This window comes from Solanum stenotomum, chromosome 8 (assembly GCF_019186545.1).
Source record: "Solanum stenotomum isolate F172 chromosome 8, ASM1918654v1, whole genome shotgun sequence".
NCBI lineage: Eukaryota > Viridiplantae > Streptophyta > Magnoliopsida > Solanales > Solanaceae > Solanum > Solanum stenotomum.
Window position 1 is genome coordinate 50284325 of NC_064289.1, and position 21017 is coordinate 50305341.

Consider the following 21017-nt stretch of genomic DNA (forward strand, 5'->3'; position numbering starts at 1 on the left):
GGGTAATAGGACGATTGCAAAGTTAAGGTGTATTTTTGAAAATCCGAAACAACTTCAGTGATGACTTTATGTCTTTTCTCTCTGATGTATTAAAAGTTATGTTTCTCGAATAGTCAAATTCAAGAAAAACTGTTGTTGTATTCGTGTTGAATACTCAAAAATACAATACTTTTGGAGGATTCAACATGTTTCTGTCAGATATTTTGAAAAGTCTCAACAACATAACCTAAAAGAGTTGTAATAAAAATGGAAAAGGACCGTCATATATATGACTCGGATGTATATTGTTGTTTTCAAAATCTGAGAATAAAAATATGTTTTTGGTTGATCCTTAGTGTTGCAGTATAACAACCTCACCTCAGTCCTCCTATCCTTTTGGGACTGAGACGTAATTGTTGTTTTGTTATTATCGTGAAAAAAAAAAAAGATTGTAATGAAAATCTAATTTATGACTTCAATTTCTTAAGTGAAAGTTACAGATGTACGTGTTAGAAAGGAGCAAAAAAGAGCTCAGATGCACAATATTTCATCTTGAATCAGATATGTGACAACCCAATTGTTCACAATTTGTGCAAGTAACATCATTGCTCTCCCAAATGCACCAGCCGGGAATCGAACCCGGGTCTGTACCGTGGCAGGGTACTATTCTACCACTAGACCACTGGTGCTGCTTGTTTATAGTTCTTCCATGTATTTATATTGATTGCACTTTTCTGTGTTTGAGAATCAACTTGATTACAACAACAATAATTTATTCAATGGGATCTATACTACTCGTATGAATTGAACTTGTTTGCATCTTTCAAGTGTGTCATATTCAGTGTTTATACTAAATGAATAGAAGATTTATCTTTGATACATATATTTATCACTTATTAAAGTTACATGATGTATATTCTCAATTTAAATTAAATTATTTGATTTGATATAAACAGTACCTGATACGATAAAAGTTAGATGTAATCTCCATTTTATACCATCAATAAACATGACTTTTTGGGATCGTTTGATACAAAGATTAATAACGCAACGATTAGTAATGCATAGATTAGTATTGCATGAATTAGTAATCCATGGTTTATTTTTTATCAAGTGTTTGGTTCAATGTTTTCCACCTCATCTTGTTTTTGTATGAAGACTCTAAAAAAATTATTTTCAATTATACCCTTGAATTATTATGAGATTTTCTATTTCATATAATTAGGTCAAGGTATATAATCGCTAGATAATATTATTCTTTTATGACCTTCTAACTAGCTAGGAGAAGAATTATTTTGTCGTCATGTTTGCTATTTTCTCACTTGAAGTATTTGAAGGCAAATAATTGTATCTTAATAAATTGATCACTCACAAAACGTCAATTTTCAATTTTAAAAAAGATATATCATCTACTTTTAAAACCGAAAAGACGATAAACAATAGTAAAATCGATTAAATCATCAACATTTATACATAAAAATTACAAGTATTAATTTTAATATGTATGCAATTTTATAAATTGTTCAAAACATAAATAATTAGAAACCACATATATACCAACAAATAATATATTCAATTAAGATCATAAATGTCATGTGTTTATATATTTGTCTTTTCAATTAGTAAATGTGAAAAAACTCACATTTCAAATATAGTATTGATTTGTGTTGCATTTATTTAGCAACAAACAACTCTCTCTAAATAATAAAATTTGTAAGCTAATTTATTTAAATAAATTTACTAGTACAAATATAAAACATAAAATTAAAAAATTAATAAAATGATTAAAATAATTTGAGGATATTTTTGTATTTACATTGATTAATCCATGATATTAAATCCTATGTATTACTAATACCATCAAATGGAAGGCATTAGTAATACATCTTTTAATATCATGCAGGGTGTATAACTAATTCATGGATTAGTCGTACTTAGACCCAAAATTCATATCAAACATAGTACTAAATAATATCATACATAATACATAGACTATTTCTCCTAATACTTCCTACCAAACGACCTAGCTTACGTGTTAGGTCTATCTTTGAAGAACTCTGTATATTGTGAATAAAGTCAACAATAATATTTGAACTTTAATTAATTATATATTATACTTTAATCTTCAGTTTCTTGCTTAGCTTGAACACTAGTGATGGAAAGCCGGTGCAATATTTGTTCACAAAATTATATTTTAAAATAGTGTCAATTAAATAATTTTAAATATTTTATTAAAAATAAACTAAATATATTTATATAAGAGAAAGTACATAAAAACCCTCCTAAACTTGGCAACACAATTTACTTTAACATTTAAACCAGTGTTTTAAAAGGCGGGGCGTGAGGCGGAGCGTTTTACTTAGTATAGGGAGAGGCCTAAGCCTTGAGACGTGGCGTAAGCCCTTTGGATCTTTAAATTTTTTTAATTTACAATATAGTATAATAATATAATAACACAAAATTATAAAAATACATCAATAGTTTGAAATAATTACAAACATGATTAAAGAAACTTATAGAAAATAAAACTTCTGACATGATTAATTGATTATACAAGTATAAATAATCTAACATCTTAACTTTCTAATAATAAAAGAATCATTATTTCTAAAAAAAATATTTCTATCATACTATACAATTTAGCCCCCTAAAAGAAAATAATCAATAAAACTTACTAGTATTATAATAAAAACATCACTCCATCATGACTATAAATAAAATTACTTTCAAATAGCTAAACAAAATATGATAATTTTGAGACACATGACAAAACCATGAAGACTAATCATAAGTGAAAAAATAAAATTTCACTATGTATTTTTAAAAGAAATGTTATGTAATATATAATCACCTTCACAGTGTTAAAAAATAGCAAAGATGTGAAACTACAACTTGTTATTTGAGTTACTCTCAATCTTCTTAACTCTATAGATTAAAAAATTATAAAGTTTCATTCATTTATTCAAGAATTATGAGGGTCAACAATGTTAACTAAAGATTTTAATACATAATTTATGCAAGATTTGTTAGGCGAGCCCCGAGCATTGGTCGTTGGGTATGCTTAGGGCGTACAATTGGGCGCTTGGGGCATAAGTCTTATCGAACTAATCCCCACACTTTGAGTCTCAGGACGTTTGGGTAGAGCCCCGCCCCAGGGTGAGTCCTGAGGTGAGTCCCAACAAAGTCTTTTAAAACACTGATTTAAACTATTGAAACACCTCCTCCTCCATCTTCATCTCCACCTCTATCCACTATTTTCATTTCACTAGTCCTTTAATAATCCTTAAAATTTAATACCAATGTCATTTTATTTACATCAATTTGACTCTATATTATTGATGTCGATTTCGCAAATGTAAACTTTCTTGAATTTTGAGTGACTCGTTTTGATTTCTAGATCCATTCAAACATTTGTAGATACATTCAAACATTTCTCATAGAATTTATATTTTTTTGGATCAATTTTCTTATGCAATCTTCATTTCTTATTTGAGTTGTCAAGAACAAATTGGCTTTCAACAAAATTCATTCTCCAAGAGGGTAAATTCATGGGAGGGTTCGAAGAAAATAATGTGAATATAATAGTGAATTTTTGTATTTAAAGTTATTTAAAAAATTGTTGAATAGTGAAGAATAAGAAAAGTATTGAAGGTTGAAATGATGAACAACAAGGAAGAAGAAAGAGAAGGGAAGGGGTATGTATTTATAAATTAATTAATTGATGTAATTAATTTTAAAAAGTGTGTAGGAAAAAATGGTGAATAAGTTAAAAGAAAATTAATGACGTGGTGTCTACATGGTTATGATGTGGCGCTTATGTGGCTATGATGTGGCGGGTGAGAGTGGTGCTATAATCTCTGGGTGGAAAAACAATCACTTCAAAGATGTTAAAGGGGGTATTTAAACGCCTGCGTAGTTTAAGTACTAAATTAAGTTGCGCTGCCAAGTTTAGGGGGAGGAGTATGTATTTTCCCTTTTTATAATAATAAATCATCTCATAAGTTTAGAATGAATATTGGTAATTTCAAGTTTCACTACACCATTTTAGGCATACAACAACACTTGTAAAGTGTGGCCTAAACTAGAAAAAAGTGTGGCCTTTGATAAAAGGCTTTAGGCAACGCTTTTTCGGGGGTGGCCTAAAAAGGCGTAACCTTTGACCTTAGGCTACACTTTTCAAGTGTTGCCGTAGCAGGTACGCTTAAAAAGCGTTGCCAATGAGGTACAACGGCCACACTTTGTAGCATCTAATTGCCAACACTTATATTTGATAAAACTACACCTTCTAGCGTGGCCTTTGCTTTGTTATTGGCAACACTTTAAAAGTGTAGCTTTTAATACCTCTTCAACAACACTTATAAAGTGTAGCCTTTTCTAATGTACATACTACATTTTATTATCAATAAGCCACACCATTGACATCCCTATAGCCACACTTTTAAAGTGTGGCAACGTTGTCTAGATTTTTTATAGTCACAATTTCTAATTGAAAAATAATAATTTTGGTTTGGATAGATTTACTTATCACATAATTGTATAATATAAATGATCTCAAACATCAAATAAGCTTATAAAAAATTCAATATAATAAACTTCAAAAAACATGTCTTGTACTGCATACTTGGAAAGGAATATCTTAAAGAGGTGTACTAGCAATAAATTTCACAATGTATTCAAACATATATAATAATAGTTCAAATACACTATCGTTCGCTCTAATATATTGAGTTGACCTGGGGCCATCATATCTCCTGGATTTTCCTACACATTCAAAAGAAAATTAAATACCCATGGCAGAAGTTTATTCACTTCACAGAATATTGGGTCTAAAATGCACCATATTTGAATAAATTACTAAACAGTGCTACGTTTTTGAAAGAGAAAAGGTCAACAGAGTTAAATAACAAACAAATTCATATCATATTTACTGCATCAACTCTCATCTTGATACTCTTAATTTCTTGCTATAGCACAGGCAATAGCAAACAACCAATTGAGTTGTTTCCAAACAGTTCCCCACGGCTATTTACCGAGCCCCAATAAGTTCCTAAGAGGGCTATTATGCCATGTCCAAGTTTATTATCCAAATTTGTAAACTAACGTAGTCCTATGTAGGGGAATGATGTGAAAAAAGGCCTAGTAGACAAAGTAACTTCACCAAAAAATAGCTATGTCATTTCAAAAAATAGCCAATATCTCATTTAATATACATAAATATAATACAAAAGAAAGGCATGCATAACAACCTTTCAGATGAACCGGGAGAAGGAACAACAACATTGCTTTTCCCTGAGAACCTAACATCAGTAACTATATATGTTGCTCGGACTCTTCAAAAATGTCAGCGGGTCCTATCGAATTCTCCAAAAGTAGTGTATTTTTGGAGAATCCGACACGGGTGCAACATCAGAAGCAAAGAGTCCGCGCAACTTAGTACATTAAGTATTGAAAGGCCAACTAGTCGTTGCCAACATCATATCCTCCAAATGAAAAAAAACCACTATGATTTATGTGGGTTGCATGTGAGTGTCTAAAGAAGGAACATAAAGTACTTACAGGCCGTTCGCTGGTATGGATAGACCAAGAGCCAGTTCATTTCCGGTTCTCTCGTCTCTTGTATTTTCAGGACCTGGCAAGAAAAAACTAAATGTATATCACAAATGAGAGGGAAAAAATAAATCGAAAATTCAGAAATATAATTCACTATGGCAGGTTCCAAATTCTAGCCATATTTGTTCATCTCTGATGATGCCCCGAAGTTCAAAGTTGTGATTTCTCATAATATTTAAGTGGAAACAGATAGCATTGAAGCATAAACTATATTATTCATTGAGTTTTGAAGCTGAATATACACATTATAAAGGCGATGTATAAGAGACTCTGTACGTTAAACAAATGCAAAATTGCACAAAATTTCAATGCGTAAGTCTGATTTTGTACACAAAAATAGAGTTCCTATATTATCTTAAATCCACTTGCACCTTCTCACATTTAAAAGTTCAGAATTTAAGTGTTTTGTTAATGTGATATATAACATACCTTTACAAAAACTAAAGCATGAGTTGAGCCATAAGAATTTGGAAGACTTTGCCCTTTTACAGATCATGCATTGCTTGCATCAACATGTGAAGGAAGGTTAGATCCGGCACACCCTGCTAAAGGAAAGTTAGCTCGTGCATTGCACTGCTTGTAGTATAATGCACATTTCTTCCTTAAGAGAAGTGACTTTATTGTCATGTACTTCCTTAAATTTTTGTCTCTCATAATCGTACTAAAAAGAAACTTCATTCTGTATAGTCCTTACTTTTTGCATCTATCAGAGAAGTAGATATTTACTCTTTCTTTATATTTTAAATTTTATGTATAACGAGCAAAGCACCAAAATGCCATTCTTGCTCATCAATAGTTAAAACAAATTCAATTCCTACAATACATTTCATACATATGAATTGATTTCAATATACCTTCAATCCTCCAAACAAAATATATCACTCCTGCTATAACTGCAAAATAATTATGTTTGTTCCTAGCCAAATGTCACCATGCTTGATGTTCCTACTTTACAAACATTAATCAGCTACATATAAGGTATTTTGATAAACCAAATGACTAAGATTAGATAAATTATTGAACTCCTATGTTTACCTCGGCAACTTCCAAGACAACAACTAAAATAACTAATAGAATGCAGGGAAAAATAGAGAAAAATTGAAACAAAATTCATGCAGATTAAAAGAGCACCTGCAGAAGATGTAGGCATGTGTGCTTTGATGTAGAACCAAAACGTAGACTTGACATTACTTCAGAGTATTGTTTGGCTTAAACCACAAATGACGATCTTTATATTCAAGAATTGTAGTACACAGTCAGTACAGGACATTGCAAATTAAGAAGCCACATGCTAAAAAAATTATTGTCCATGTATCAATGTGATCAAGAGAGTACACCAATGTAATTTTTTCTTTTTCTTCCAAAAGAGAAATAAAATATGAAATAAAAAAAGTATTTTCAATCGAAGTACTCCTAGATAGTTGTATTTAGCGAAACACACAAAAGATTGATTATTGTACTTCAATCAAGTTTTAGGATAACATATCACCTAATACATGTAGAGCTTTGTGTCTTTAAAAAAAAGGAATAACAACTTGCACATCAGACATGCCTTAGGGATCCAGCTTGCATATCTTACATTGTTGCAAACTATATATGAACATGCTATTAAGACGGTAAGAGATTTCAAATTAAAGATACACTGTTAAAGATTGGAATTCATTAAGAAACTTATACCTGCTACTTATGTGATTGATAACATGGTATTTGCTCACCGCCTATTTGCTGAAAGTGATCTGACTACTGCATTAAGGGACAACTTCACTAGGTTGCAACATCTCAATTCAAATGAAAGATCAAGAATTAAAGGGAGAAGGAAGAAATATATTATAGTTGTTAGATTGGGAGCTTTAGTATGCCACACTTGGATAGCTAGAAATTAAAAAATGTAACGGGACCGTACTGTGCATAGAGATACTATCATACAACAAATAGAACTAGAACTTACAGAAAGGATTGACATTTACAGAGCATCAAAATGTACTAGAAAATTTAGTTTTTTATGGACAAAAATATAGAATTGATATTTTTTTAAGGCCACACATCCGTGATAGTCTTCCTGGAAGGAAGTCGAGTGGGGTTCTCTTAAGCTGTTCACAATTAGTTGTTACATCGAAACTACTAAATATTTATGCATATATACAATAAATTATCATACATACAAATCCATGAAAAATAATCCCACAAAAAATTCCAGAAAATAAATTAGAAGTAACCTAAAGGAAGAATCCCGTAAGATTTAATAAAGTGAGAGCTACCTCTTTAGAAAAACTGTGCTGCCTCTAATTTCTTTAGTTCGTGATCTTTCTTAGGATATTCCCTTCATGATAATAATACAAATTGTATTTAAGTAACAACAACAATGCATGTTTGAAGATCAGAATGAATTTTGATGATTATACGAGAAAAGATGCAGAGATTACGAACATTAGTCATTTAAATGTGTGCCAACAAATAGTCAAATACAAAAGGAGTAAGCTAGAGCTATAGGTTCATCAACAAAATAATAATTTGGTAGATTAAAAAATCCCAACAGATAACACTTAACAATTTTAACAATCTCATCTTCCACTTACTAACATTATCATGATTAACAAATGTACAGGCAATGAGCATATTTGGTCTTAGTAGATGATCTCCCACATAGATCCAGGTATTCAGACACAAAAGATTAAACTTTTTCCTCAAGATAGGCATTCCAGAAACCAAGCATGATGAGCTACATGAACCTTATTCTTGGATTTTTCTTTCAACTAGCTATGGCATTCATCTGACTAATATTTATATTCCTTCTCCATTTGAAAGCTCCATACAAACATCTGTAGAATATATCCTAAAGTAACAAATTAACAGCTAGCAAGGACATTAACCTAACATATGTAACTGAAAAGGGCAGCAAAAGACAAATACATACTAAAATTAATCAAGATAACCATCTTGCCTAAACTCTTTTACTTTTTGTTGACTTTTACGTTTAGACAACACCATTTAACTTTCAAAGAAAATCAAATCAGGAAGAACAAGGATTCAAAACTCACTTGATTAAAGATAACCAAGAGTGTTTTCCTGTTAACGAAGTTTTAATCACTTTTAATGCTTTTGAACAAAGACATGATTCATTTTGAGTCATACCTGATAACATAAAAGCTCTTTTGGATACAAAAAAGTTCGTCAATTAGGATACCTTTTAGACTGCAACCATTTAAAATTAGAATACAGAAGTTTGTCGATTTAAATGATAACATAGAAACCTGTTAGATAAAGGATACATAAGTTCATTGAGGGAGAGAAAAAATCACCCATTTCATCTGATTTACCTGACAATATAGAAACCCTTTAGAATTTGGAATTCGTCCAAAAGTTGCTCACAGAGAAACCCTCGATTGGTCTGATTTTCCTTTTGACAAAGAGAAATCTTCAATTTTTTTATCTAGGAAAAGAGAAACTCTCTGTTATCTGAGGGTGTAATACTACTACAAGCTAGAATCAGAAGCTCGAGTATTAGAAACTACTAAAGGCGGAGCGGAAAAAAGCGTACAACTACTAAAATTTACATGAAAACTTACATTATCATAGATGATTTCAGCCTGAATCAGCTTATCAGTCTAATAAAAAAAATCTCATGTGTATTTACTGATATTCGTCTAGGGCAAAGAATCAACTGATGTGTGTAATACTACTACAAGCTAGACTCCCAAAAATCAACAACAATTCTATCAACAACATAGGAACATCAAAACCCACAAGCTAAATTTTTAACCCAACGTAAGCAATAAACCCATATGCAATAAATTTAGACTTTTAATGATATAAATTTTTACCTGATAAACTCGATTCCAACAAAACCCATATGCATTTTGTTCTGTCCTTGATGAAATGACCAAATTATGAGAGATTTTCTCATGCGAGAGGTGAGCAACCATGAATGTGAAAAATCTTAAGAGTTATTTTGAAACTATTCTTCAATTTGCTTAGTGAAAAATCTTTACTCTATGTATCGATGAAGAAATAACTGCTAGTTTGTGAGAAATTTGTGAATTGGGGCAAAGACGTAAGAGTTCTTGTGAGAATTTTTTTTGTTTAGGCAAAGACCTAATAGTTGAGAGGTTTTTATGTTTTATGTGTTATATTTTACTATTTTGCCAAATAAAAATTGGAGGGATAGTTAAATATGTTGGAGGGAATATAAAATTTTAGTCAATTTTTTTGGGCCACACTTGTAATATGTTGTTTTTACCATTATAAAAATAACACACTTTAAAAGTGTGGTCATATGTGTAAACAGGTGTTGCACATTATATCATAATGTAACAACACTTATAAAGTGTAGCATATAACATTAAGGAGTACGCTTTACAAGTGTTGCCAATATTATCGAAGCCAAAAGCTAAAAGTTTGGGCTGCACTTTAAAAGTGTAGCCAAAAATATTTTAGACAACACTTTACAGTTGTCCAGATTTAGTGTTGTTGTATACCTAAAATGGTGTAGTGTTTTTAGGCCTACCCATTTTCACTTTCAAGAAGTTTTAAACTCTTAGAATTATTTTGGTTATGGTTTTATCTTTCAGACAGACAGAATCACAAATTTTGGTAATTGATTTTTTTTTCATTTAGCATTTCTTTTGCCACAAATTTGTCCAACTTTGGTATTTGATTTGCACGTATTTACTAGGGGTGTGTATCGGTCGGTTCAATTTTAAGTATTTGATTTGCACAAACACTTACCGTGAATGACCTCGGCATCACAAACACTTCTCGGAAATGACCTTGACATCCCAAACACTTGTCAAAAATAACCTCGGCATCATAAAACTTGCCCAAAATGACCTCGACATCATAACACTTACCCGAAATGACATCGGCATCATAACTCACACATGCCTCATCACGGTGTTCAAAATCAATGCACACAAGAAATATCACACCACACAGAAGAGATAACAATACATACATTTCAAGTTCACTTTCATGCTATGAAACATTTCATCAGTCAATCAATAAGGGTTATAACAAAGCAATTTACAAACATTTTGATCATCACACAACCTTTTCATTTCAACCCCATTTTATTCATTAAGATTTATCAAGTAGACAATTAACCCTTCACCTCATACCTATTATTCCCAACAAACAACAATAAAGGGAATACATGAATTCTACTAGACTATAGGTTTAGAGATCACTTGCCTTAATCATTTAGAAGCTTGAGTTTTCCCCTTTCGAATCTGTAACACCTCAGAAATCAGACTTAGAAAATGTAGCAGAAAAACTCCAGAACTAGTGAACCACGACAGGGCTCACGGACCGTGAGAGGGACCACAGTCCGTCGACCTGCCTGTGGATTCACACCTAACCCAGGACTAGTGGACCACGGGACCCTTCACAGGCCATGGACCACCTCATGGGCCGTACTGGCGCTAGTGGGAGCCAGGCAGAGTCCACCAGGCCCATACGTCAGAACACGGGACCCTTCACGGGCCGTGGTCCTGACGACGGACCATGGTGGCACTTGTGGAAGCCATCCCAGGAACCAGCATCTACTGGGCTAAGGACCACGACCAGTTTGACGGTCCGTGGTCCCTTTGACGGTTCGTCAAAGGGGCCCATGGTCATCCCTGTCAGGTTTTTAATTAGGGTCATTTTAGTCTTTTCCCTATCTGTTGGACCCCTACACTACGTCATTTAACCCCTCAACTACCTAGTTTCTGTCAGTTTTAGCCTAGAAACTAAATTAGAACCTAACATAAATTCACCAAAAGTTCATCGGTCTTAGAGCAAAACAGAGAGAAAAGTCAAGCAGTCCCTTACGAACACGCAACTAAGTTTTCTTCAGTTCCAGCACCAAAATCAAAAGATTTCTCTGTGAATTTCATCGCCAGGTATGTGGGATTTCACTAGTGGGTTCCTTTTAGCCATTAGGTCCCTAGAATTCAGTCAGATTCTTGATTCCCTCCATACTATCTAGACCTAGGGTTTCTAGAATTTCAGCAAATTACTATGATTTAGTTATTGTAACGTTCTTAATTAGATTATCACGCTTTAAGTATTTTTTTTTGCATGGATTCTTGCATAAAATCAGAACCCTAGTTATGTAGTCCTTTTAGTTCATGAATTAAATTAGCTAGGATAGATAAACATATATACATGCCTCAGATTTTGATTGTTTCATTATCAAAAATAAATGTTGCATTTTTAGAATTGCATGTTAGATTATTGAGCTATCCAGTTTACTTTAGTTATGATATAATTTTCACATATTCAGTTGGGAGTAGGCTTTATACCGAGTTGGACTAGGGTCAGTCACCCTTAAGTCCCAGAACTACATGCTCCCGTAGGTTTATAAGTTCCCTCTGTAAGCATTAGTTTAGTGATCACGCCAGTCATGCCTCTATACCTATGGCAGGGTATATTGGGTCCTCTCAATGGGGCGTATACATTGGACTCCACGTTTAGCTCACATGGTTTTATGTCGGTTATTAGTATCTCCCACAGTTATATTCTAGTGCATTGACTAGGTTACCAGTCACAGTTCAGCATATTATAAACTTGGTCATTGCATGCAGCTAGTTCATGTTCAGTATTTTCAATATAAATATCATGTTCATGTTGTATCATTGCTCAGTATGCTTTTTTCAGTTACGTATATTGTTCATCTTTATTCTATCCTGCATGCTCAGTACCTTTCAAGTACTGACGCATACTCTGCTCTACATCTTCTCGTGATGTAGGTTCAAGTCATCAGCATTCAGATCACATATAGATCGGTTCCCGATCTTCAGTTCAGCAGCTTCAGTGGTGAGTCCTCATATTTCGAGGACAATAGACATGTTTCTACATTTAGTCTTTTCATTTCAGTTTTTAGTATTTGCTAGAGTTAGCTGGGGAAATGTTCCAACATCACTAGTCAGTTAAAGGCTTATTTCAGACATAGACAATTTCAGCTTTAGTTTTGAGTTTCAACTTCAATTGTTATTGAACTCTTCTCAGTTATTTATTCAGATAGTATTGGGTATTCCCCATCATTTCAGTTGATCTCATGTTCTAAGCTTTCGCATAGTATTTCTTGTTTAAGTTTATTTTAGTATGCTTATGATATGCCAGCAGGGTTAGCTTAGGGTCACTCAGGATCCTAAGTCCTGTTTTTACGCCTTGGGGGTAGCTTCGGGGCATGACAAACTTGTTATCACAACACTAGATTTAAGTGTCCTAGGATGTTTGGAAAGCTGCACAAAGTAGAGTCATTTTCATAGGTGTGAAGATCACCACATCTTAGGAGAGAAAGGCTATGAAGTGTTTTAGGAAAACTTCACTTTCTTGATATTCTTATCGTGTGTGGGTATGATCTCTCATTCTAATCCATCGCTATGTATTTTCAGATCATGCCTCTTCATAGAGCTTATAGAAGGAATGTGAATACCCACAACGCTAACGCAACTCCTCTAGTCCCAGATCAATAGGTTTCAAATGCAGAGTTTCAGAATGTTATTTAGCTTTTGGCTAAGAGTGTGACCAACCAGAACAATCAGCAGGCCCCAGTTCCTACTAACACTAATGTTGGGTCAGCTTTAACTAGAGTTTAGAATTTTGTTAGGAAGAATTCACCTGAGTTTCTGGGGTCGCAGGTTGGTGGGGATCCCCAAAACTTCATAGATAAGGTCAAGAAGATCTTTGGAGTGATGCAATTGACTGGAAATAATAGGGTAGAGTTGGCATCCTACTAGCTCAAGGATGTAGCTCATATCTGGTTTACTCAATTAAAGGAAAATAGGAGTACAAATGCCGCTCCTGTAACTTCGGAGTGTTTTTCCGGAGCTTATCTAGATAGGTTTTTTCTGAGAGAGTTTAGAGAGGCAAGAGGTCAGTAGTTCATGAATTTGAGGCAAGGTTCGATGACAGTCCAAGAGTACAAACTTAAGTTCCCCTAACTCTCCATGTATGCTCCTCACATGGTTGCCGATTCCAGGGCTCAGATGAGTAAGTTTCTATGTACGACATCTGAGTTGGTGAGAACAGAGTGTAGAAATGCTATGTTGCTGGAAGATATGAACATCTCCAGGCTCATGACTCATGCTCAGCGGGTTGAGGGAGACAAGCTTAGATACTAGGCTAAGGAGAACAAAAAAACTAGGACAAGCAACTATGAGTATTCTAAACAGAAATCGAGTGCTCGTAATTTCCACAGAAATCTTCAGCTCTAGCACCTTCATCAGCTAGTGTTCCATCTTCCAGGTTTCGACAGGATCAGAAAGGTAGGGCATCAGGATCTAAGTCTTAGAGGATTGTTTTAGGAACCAGAACCTACCCAAATTGTCCAAAGTGTGGTAAGAATCATCCGAGTGAGTGTCTTGCAGGGAAGGAAAGATGTTTTGGGTGTGGTCAGACTGGTCACAGGTTGAGAGATTGTCCTTTTATCTAAATAGGGTCAAGGAGGCAACAATGGTACGGCTCAGTCTACAACTTTAGCAGAACCAACAGGTCACCTGACTCGGCAGAGTAACTCATCTGGTACAGGTGGTCTCTGGTACGTTACGAGTCTTTAACTTAGATGTTTATGCCTTGTTAGATCCAAGGGCTACTCTTTCCTTTGTAACTCCTTATATAGCAGTCAATTTCAGTGTCAGTCCCGAAATCCTCCCAGAACCCTTCTCAGTCTCTACTATAGTTGGTGACCCAGTTATAGCTAGATAGGTATATAGAAATTGCCCTGTCACAGTCTCTCAAAAAGTCACCTCAACAGATCTTTTAGAGTTAGAAATGGTAGACTTCGATATAATTCTAGGCATGGATTGGTTACATTCATGTTATGCCTCAGTTGATTGTAGAACTAAGATCGTTCGTTTTCAGTTTCCAAACAAACCAATCTTAGAATAGAAGGGTAGTAGTTTAGCGCCTATGGGTCGATTCATTTCTTACCTTAATGCCAGAAAGATGATCTCTAAGGGTTATCTATATCATCTAGTTCGGGTTAAGGATTCAAGCTCCGAAACTCCAACTTTTGAGTCAGTTCCAGTAGTTAATGAGTTTCCAGAAGATCTTCCTAGAGTTCCTCCCGAAAGGGAAATCGACTTTGGAATTGATCTTCTTCCAGATACCCAGCCTATTTCTATTCCTCGTTATAGAATGGCTCCAGCTGAGCTTAAGGAATCGAAAGAGCAGTTGAAAGACCTTCTAGATAAAGGCTTCATCAGACCCAGTATTTCCCCGTGGGGTGCACCAGTGTTATTCATGAAAAAGAAATATGGTTCTCTTAGGATGTGCATTGACTATCAGCAGTTGAACAAAGTCAGAATCAAGAATAAGTAGCTTATCCCAGGATTGATGACTTGTTCAACCAACTTCAGGGTGCTAGTCATTTCTCGAAGATAGACCTCAGATCTGGTTATCATCAGCTCAGAGTCAGCGATAGTGACATTCCAAAATAGCCTTCAAAACCAGGTATGGTCATTATGAATTTTTAGTTATGTTATTTGGACTAACTAATGCTCCTGAAGCTTTCATGGATTTCATGAACAGGGTGTTCAAGCAGTATTTGGACTTGTTCGTTATTGTCTTTATTAATGATATCCTCATTTACTCTAGGAATGAGGAAGAACATGCGACTCACTTAAGGGTTGTCGTGCAAACCCTCAAAGATCACCAGTTATTGCTAAGTTTAGCAAATGTGAGTTTTGGTTGCAATCAGTTGCTTTCCTTGGGCATATTGTGTCTAGTGAAGGGATCCGAGTAGATTCTCAGAAAATAAAAGCAGTGAAACAATGGACCATACCTACGTCTCTTACATATATCAGAAGTTTCTTGCGTTTGGCGGTTTATTACAGAGGCTTGTGGAAGGATTTTCATCCATAGCTTCTCCATTGACTAAGTTAACTCAGAAAAAAGTTAGGTTTCAGTGGTCAGATGAGTGTGAGAAGAGCTTCGCAGAATTGAAAACTGGGTTGACTATAACTCCTGTCTTGACTCTACCAGATGGTTCAGACGGTTATGTTATCTATTGTGATGCATCCAGAGTCGGCCTAGGTTGTGTGTTGATGCAACGAGGTAAGGTTATAGCTTATGCTTCTAGAAAACTTAAGGTGCATGAGAATAACTATCTGACTCATGACCTCGAGCTTGCAGTCGTAGTATTTACCCTTAAGATTTGGAGACATTACTTGTATGGTGTTCATGTAGATGTGTTCTCAGATTATAAGAGCCTTCAGTATGTGTTCACCCAAAAGGAATTGAATCTTCACCAGAGAAGATGGCTTGAGTTCCTCAAGGACTATGATATGAATGTGCTTTAACATCCTGGTAAGGGCAATGTAGTAGGAGATGCTCTTAGCAGACTATCTATGGGTAGTGTAGCGCATGTTGAGGGTGAAAGGAGGGAATTAATAAAGGATATTCACCGTCTTTCTTGCTTAGGAGTTTGCCTCATGACCATATCAGATGATGGTGTAACAGTTCACAATGGGTCAAAATCTTCATTGGTAGTGGAGGTTAAGGAAAAGCAAGACAGTGATCCTATATTGCTTCAACTAAAGGGTACAGTTCATCAGCATAGGGTTGAGGTTTTCTCCCAAGAGGGAGATGGTGTGCTTCGCTATCAGGGTCGTTTATGTGTTCCTAAGGTGGGTAAGTAGAGATAGGAGATTCTTGTAGAAGCCCAGAACTCTAGGTATTCTATTCATCCAGGAACCAGTAAGATGTACCGTGATCTTCAGATAGACTTTTGGTGGAATGGCTTGAAGAGTGATATAGCAGATTTTGTGGCCAAGTGCCCTAATTGTCAGCAAGTCAAAGTAGAACATTAGAAACCAGGAGGTATGACTCAAGAGATCAACATTCCTACTTGGAAGTGGGAAGTGATCAACATGGATTTCATTACAGGTTTACCTCGTACTCGCAGACATCATGACTCCATTTGGGTGATAGTTGACAGAGTTACTAAGTCTGCGCACTTTTTGGCTATTAAGACTACAGATTCGATGGAGGACTATGCCAAGGTTTACATTAATGAGATAGTCAGGTTGCATGGGGTTCCTTTGTCTACCATTTCAGATAAAGGTCCTCAGTTTACCTCTCATTTCTTGAAGTCATTTCAGAAAGGTCTTGGTACTCAGGTTAATCTTAGCACATTATTGCATCCACATACAGATGGTTAGGCAGAGCGTACCATTCAGACCTTAGAGGATATGTTGACAGCTTGCATGATCAATTTCAAGGGTAGTTGGGATGATCATATTTCTCTTATAGAGTTCACCTACAATAATAGCTACCATTCCAGCATTCAGATGGCCCCTTATGAGGCATTATATAGACGTAGATGTAGATCTCCAGTTGGTTGGTTTGAAGTAGGTGAAGCAGCCTTGATAGGGCTAGATTCGGTTCATGATGCCATGTAAAAAGTTTAGCTCATTAGATATAGACTTAAGACAACTCAAAGTTGTCAGAAGTCCTATGTAGATGTAAGGAGAAGGGACTTGGAGTTCCAAATTGATGATTGAGTTTTCCTGAAAGTGTCACCTATGAAGGGGGTGATGAGATTTGGCAAGAAAGGGAAGCTTAGTCCTTGATATGTATGACCTTACAAGATCTTAAAAAGTGTTGGTAAAGTGGCTTATGAGTTAGAGTTGTCAGTAGAACTAGCAGTAGTGCCTCCGGTCTTTCACATTTCTTTGTTGAAGAAGTGTGTAGGTGATTCAGCATCCATAGTAGGATTGGAAAGTGTGGCTGTGAAGGATAGTCTCACTTATGAGGATGTTCTAGTTGAGATTCTTGATCGTCAGGTTCGAAGGTTGAGAAACAAGAAAGTCGCTTCAGTAAAAGTTTTGTGGAGGAGTAAGTCTGTAGAAGGAGCTACTTGGGATGCAGAAAAAGCCATGAAGACCAATTATCCTCATCTATTTCCTTCCAATTCCATTCTAGCTTGAGGTAATAGTTCCTCTCCAGATTTTTAGTTACTCATGCATACATTCAGTCTTAGTATCATGTTCCTTCAATTTATACTTGCATTTTCAGCGTATTTGCATGTCCTAGGAACTTAGTTTAGTCAGATTTCAGTTTCTAGTAATTAGTGGTAGGATTTGCAGCTCTTTCCCTCCCTATCCAGCTAGTTTAGACTTCATTTGAGGACGAATGTTCCCAAGGGGGAGATATTGTAACACCTCGGAAACCAGACTTAGAAAATGCAGCAGAAATACTCCAGCACCAGTGAACTATGATAGGGTTCACGAACCGTGAGAGGGACCACGGTCCATCGACCTGCCTGTGGATTCACACCCAACCCAGGACTAGTGGACCACAGGACCCTTCACGGGCCGTGGACCACCTTACGGGCCGTACTAACACTCGTGGGAGCCAGGCAGAGTCCACCAGGCCCAGATGACAGACCACGACTGGCCGTGGTCCTTACGACAGACTGTGGTGGCACTCGTGGAAGCCGTCCCAGGAATGAGCAGCTACTGAGCCAAGGATCACGACCAGTTTGACGGTCTGTGGTCCCTTTGACAGTCTGTCAGAGGGGCCCGTGGTCAGCCCCATCAGGTTTTTAAGTAGGGTTGTTTTGGTCTATTCCCTATGTGTTGCACCCCTAAACTACGTCGTTTAACCCCCTTAACTACGTATTTTTGGTCAGTTTTAGCCTAGAAACTAAATTAGAACGTAACCTAATTAATCATTCACAAAAAATTCATCGATCTTACACCAAAATAGAGAGAAATGTTGGGCAGTCCCTGAAGAACATGCAACAAGGTTTTCTTCAGTTCTATCCCCGAAATCGAAAGATTTCTCCATGAATTTCATCTCCAGGTATGTGGGATTTCACTTGTGGGTTCCTTTCACCCATTAGCTCCTGAGAATTCAGTCAGATTCTTGATTCCCTCGATACTATCTAGACCTAGGTTTTCTAGAATTTCAGTAAATGGCTATGATTTAGTTATTGTAATGTTCTTAATCAAATTATCATGTTTATAGTATTGTTTTGCGTAGATTCTTGCATAAACTCAGAACCCTAGTTATGTAGTTTTTTTAGTTCATGAATTAGATTATCTAGGATAGATAAACAGATATACATGCCTCAGATTTCAAATGTTTCATTATCAGAAATAAATGTTGCATTTTCAGAATTGCATGTCAGATTATTGGGCTATCCAATTTACTCTAGTTATGTTATAATTTTTACATATTCAGTTGGGAGTAGGCTTTATACCGAGTTGGACTAAGGTGAGTCACCCTCAAGTCCCAGAACTACGTGACCCTGTAGGTTTCTAAGTCCCCTATGTGGGTATCAGTTTAGTAATCACGCCAGTCATGCCTCTATACCTTTGGCAGGGTATATTGGGTCCTCTCAATAGGGCGTATACATTGGACTCCACGTTTAGCTCATGTGGTTTTATGTCAGTTATTAGTAGCTCCCACAGCCAGATTCTAGTGCATTGACCAGGTTACCAGTCACAGTTCAATATTCAGATTCAACATGTTATAAACTTGGTCATTGCATTCAGTTAGTTCATGTTCAATATTTTTAGTATAAAATATGATGTTCATCTTATATCATTGCTCAGTATGCTTTGTTCACTTATGTATATTGTTCAGCTTTATTCTATCATGCATGCTCAGTACCTTTCAAGTATTAACGCATACTCTGCTCTACATCTTCTCGTGATGTAGGTTCAGGTCATCAACATTCAGATCACGCATAGATCAGTTCCCGATCTTTAGTTCAGCAGCTTTAATGGTGAGTCCTCATATTTCGAGGACAATAGACATGTTTCTACATTTAGTCTTTTCATTTCAGTTTTCAGTATTTGCTAGAGTTAGCTGGGGGCATGTCCTAGCATCACTAGTCAGTTAGAGGCTTATTTCAGACATAGACAGTTTCACCTTTAGTTTTGAGTTTTATCTTCAGTTGTTATTGAACTCTTCTTAGTTATTTATTCAGATAGTATTGGGTATTCCCCATCATTTCAGTTGATCTCCTGTTTTAAGCTTCTGCATAGTATTTCTTGTTTCAGTTTATTTTTGTATGCTTATGATATGCAAGAAGGGTTAACTTGGGGTCACTCGTGATCCTAGGTCCCATGTTTACACCCTGGAGGTAGCTTCGGGGCGTGAAGAAATCACTTCTAGAGCCACACAATCTATATCAATCAAGTATTCACAATCACTTTCTAGAAACAATAATACCCCACATCAATTATTTAGAAAAATAGGCTAATCAACTCAAAATCCAATTTCAAAAAGGAGTTTTGATTCTGGAAACCAATACTTGAAAATGATATTTAAGGCCTTAGGGACTCATTAGTGAAAACCATTTCGACTAAGGGATCAAAATCAGTTCACAATCTCTATTTTAGTTTAAAACTTGAGTTCTTGAATAGCCAAATCATTTGCAAATCAAACACCCCAATTTTTTGTGTTAGAATCTATAAATAATCAAATAAAAATGAAGTTTTAGGGTCATTAAAACTAACCTAGATGATTTAGCACAAGAAAACCTTTCACAGATTGCCTCCAAGGGTTTTCTAAGCTAAAAAATAGAAAATGGGGGTAAAACCCCAAAATTTGCAGGTCGAAACACTTCTCAGATGTCGCTTTTGTGAACTAGGTTCCAATTAAGAGAACCCCGTAAAAACTGGGGTCTCACTTTTGCCCACCAGGTTTAGCTTAAGCGACCATCACTAAAGTGAGTCATGGTTCACTTAAGCAGACCCCACCAAAAAGGCCAGTCTCACTTTTACAAACCAGGCTCTACTTAAGCGAGCCCCGCCCAAAAGAGCAGTCTCACTTTTGTGAACTAGGGTTTTCTTAAGTGAGGACTATAGCACTAGAAATATCAGCCAACACAAAATCATCAAAAGGACCCTCGAGATTCCTTCAAAAATCCGTACTCACAAATCACATTACACATCGATTATATTCAACGTTTTGAACTCAGTGGAATCATCAAAAATTGAATCTGAGGTATCCTTGACCTGATATCCGTGGAAACCACAAGAAACTAACACAATGCCTAAAAAGGCTAAAACAGGCTCGGGACTTCTAAAAATTCAACCAAGACTTCACATAGGCCTAGAATCATCCCCTGAATCCAACGGAACTCTCGAAACTTTGATTCGAGCATCTAAACTCTGAATGTCGACTAAAGGTAACCCTAAGGCTAAAATCTCAATAATTTCCAACTTAGGACCTCAAATCCTCAAAAAGACTTTGAAATCTAAAACCGATAAATCTCATAGACGAATTTTGACATTTTGGAACTAATGGAATCAACGGAATTCCATTCTGACGCTCGAAATTCCAAAAGGCTCCGAAAACCAAATATAGACAACTTAAGCCTTTCAAACTCAAAACTTACACAAAGTCTCAACATTAAACTTAAATTTTGAAACCAACTTCCAAAACTCAATTAGAATCAACTCGGGGTCAAAACCAGGAGGGACAAAATA

General features: G+C 35.6%; 1 long non-coding RNA gene, 1 other non-coding gene and 1 pseudogene across 3 annotated transcripts; all 3 read right to left on the bottom strand.

Annotated features, from left to right (window-relative positions):
* Positions 1-506: 506 nt before the first annotated feature.
* On the bottom strand, positions 507-590 carry LOC125875307 (small nucleolar RNA snoR114; annotated as a pseudogene).
* Positions 591-597: 7 nt separating this feature from the next.
* TRNAG-GCC (transfer RNA glycine (anticodon GCC)) lies at positions 598-668 on the bottom strand. Its single transcript has one exon. It is a non-coding gene; the product is annotated as a tRNA-Gly (tRNA).
* Positions 669-5111: 4443 nt separating this feature from the next.
* On the bottom strand, positions 5112-8760 carry LOC125874114 (uncharacterized). 2 transcript variants are annotated; one of them, XR_007447228.1, is made up of 6 exons: positions 7848-8760; positions 7267-7332; positions 6721-6817; positions 6444-6534; positions 6019-6131; positions 5112-5608 (listed from the first exon to the last, which is right to left on the bottom strand). It is a non-coding gene; the product is annotated as an uncharacterized LOC125874114 (long non-coding RNA). The 2 variants fall into 2 exon arrangements; XR_007447227.1 differs by having other exon boundaries at positions 7267-7879.
* Between the last annotated feature and the right edge of the window lie 12257 nt (positions 8761-21017).